The 2,387-nt window shown below is 38.0% G+C and overlaps 1 non-coding gene across 1 annotated transcript; it reads right to left on the reverse strand.

Moving 5' to 3' along the window:
* Positions 1–767: 767 nt before the first annotated feature.
* Positions 768–839, reverse strand: trnad-guc (transfer RNA aspartic acid (anticodon GUC)). Its single transcript has one exon. It is a non-coding gene; the product is annotated as a tRNA-Asp (tRNA).
* Between the last annotated feature and the right edge of the window lie 1,548 nt (positions 840–2,387).

Genomic DNA, 2,387 nt, shown 5'->3' on the forward strand with positions numbered 1-2,387 from the left:
TATACACCACAAGCTAGATGTTACCGGCATCCACCCGAGGAGAGACAGAACTAGCCACAAACAGTTATCCTGAACAATATTATAATGTTAGAAGGTAACTGGTAAGCTATCTGGACAACAAATGTTGTTGGCTAACTTTCTGAATTTTAATAGCAGCCTGCCACACCAGGCATTAATGTCAACTTGAGTTGATAGTTTATGCTTCTAGCTAACATTACTTAACCCTATCACAAAGCAAAACCAATTTAGCCTGCAGTAGCCAATTATAATAAATGTTATTTATGTACTGGGTTGCTGAAATGTTGCATATTCCTCTCCATAGCTTTGAAGAGACACACGTACACATACAGAATTGTCTAAACTAGGCCTGTCACGCTAAACTTTTTAGAACAATGTATCCCCCCCCCCCCCAAAAAAAAAAAAAAAAAAAACTATCATGACAATAATATCTAATCTCCTCAGATAACTTCCCAGACTAATTGGCCGTCATTTATTTGTGGTTGCAATGTGAAGGCTCCGGTCATTCAGTATGGCGCCGATGGTGACCAGTACCCGGATGTAGTCACATGACAGTAAACAGCTATACTTGTAGAGTACACCCCAAGTAATAGTCTTAAATCCCTTTACGGACATACTACTAAAACGTACTGTAGTCTTTTTCTTGTGACGTTTCTAATACCGTCCCATCTTGCGTCATTATGTTTTAAAAATTTAGTAATTTGAAATGATTATTGAAAATAATGAGGGTGAAAAAAAAAAAAAGCTACCTCCCCGTCGGGGAATCGAACCCCGGTCTTCCGCGTGACAGGCGGAGATACTGTCCACTATACTAACGAGGAACTTAGTACTGTGACCGCTCGCCCTCGATTTCGAGCCTAATCGCAGTCAGCGCAGAGTTCAAAATGGGCGTGTTGTATCTACCAATGTGTCTGCGCCCTAAAGCATTACCATTTACATGCATTGCGACGCCACGTTTTGCAGGTTGCGCTGTAATCGTTGGAGTTTTAGGCTCAAACATCTACATTTAAAGGGATTTCACGGTAAGATTACTCATATATCACGATCGTTGTGTTTGTAGTTACATCGTCCATGAGCTATTTTACACACAGAAACTTTGATGCAGTCAGACATTTGAATAAAAATCTCCCATATTTGCATTGTAATTGTGTCTTTAAATGCTATATAATTATTATTTTTTTTGTCTTTTGAAGCAATTTATTTTATGTCTATTATAGCTGTATGGGTTTGCTTTTGTTGGCGTTTGTGTGGCCATTTTGTTAGGTTGCGTTGACCATGTGCTTAAATGCTCATATACTTGGTCTTTTAATGCAATTTGATTTATAATCATATGCTTTGCATGTGGTGTTTTGGGGAAGAAGTATTAAAGAGCTACCTCTTCATTTGAATGAATAGGAGGGTTTAACAATGGAACAACTTGTCAAAGGGAATAAAAACAAGTGATTCCTTGACTACCTTAAAAAGTGACTACAAAACATCACTTAAATTACACAATTTTAGTCATTTATTTTAATGATCTAATTTCGGTTTATCTTAAGTTCTTAACATTTATAGCTCTATTCTATTCCCCTGCTGCTCCCATAACCCTGTTTTTCAGGTTTATGCAACTTAAAGGAAAACAGAATATGCGATTACTAATATGTACTACAGTACGTAGTGTTAACCCATCAGGCTTTGTGTTTTTCTTCTTGGAGATGATGCTTGACTGTGTCGGGAAGTGCTTTTTTTGTGCTATCACCAAATAACTGTTCATTGTTCCTTGTTTTTCTTCCATCTCCTCAGACATAGCCCTTGATGAGAGACGCCATTTGTAAAATCATAGAGGAGGTCTTGAACAAGCAGCTGAGGCAGCCAAGAGATGCACAAAGACCTGCCTGACCTGTGGACACCCCACTACTTATACCAGCAAGGGCCAATAAGGTACTTTTACTGTTCCAAAAAGATGGCTTATCTCCAAAATTGTGAAAAGCCACTACTGAGTGGGTTGATTCCACGCAGTCCAGCACAAAAAAAAAACAGTCGCAGATCCAGTGTCGCTTCAGCGATGATGCAATTTATTCATAAAAAAAAAATAAGCAATCCATCGGATTGTAAAATTTACCCCCAAAAAAAGACTGCGAAAGAACTTAATTTCTGTGATCTCCACTTCGCAGTCAAAAAACTGTCCCATTTCTGACTCTCACTAGTGTCTGCCTCTGCCTTAATCTGCCCACAATATTACCAAAACTGTTTAACGCTTTTTTTTTATTTATGTGTGGAGTCACAGATTTAAAAAAATAATAATAATCTTTTAAGATTTGTAAAACTCTTGTGTGTACCAGGCCTTAGCCTGAGGTAGTTTAAGATTAATTCAACATGACTCAGACAAC

Source organism: Phyllopteryx taeniolatus, chromosome 9 (assembly GCF_024500385.1).
Source record: "Phyllopteryx taeniolatus isolate TA_2022b chromosome 9, UOR_Ptae_1.2, whole genome shotgun sequence".
Taxonomy (NCBI): domain Eukaryota; kingdom Metazoa; phylum Chordata; class Actinopteri; order Syngnathiformes; family Syngnathidae; genus Phyllopteryx; species Phyllopteryx taeniolatus.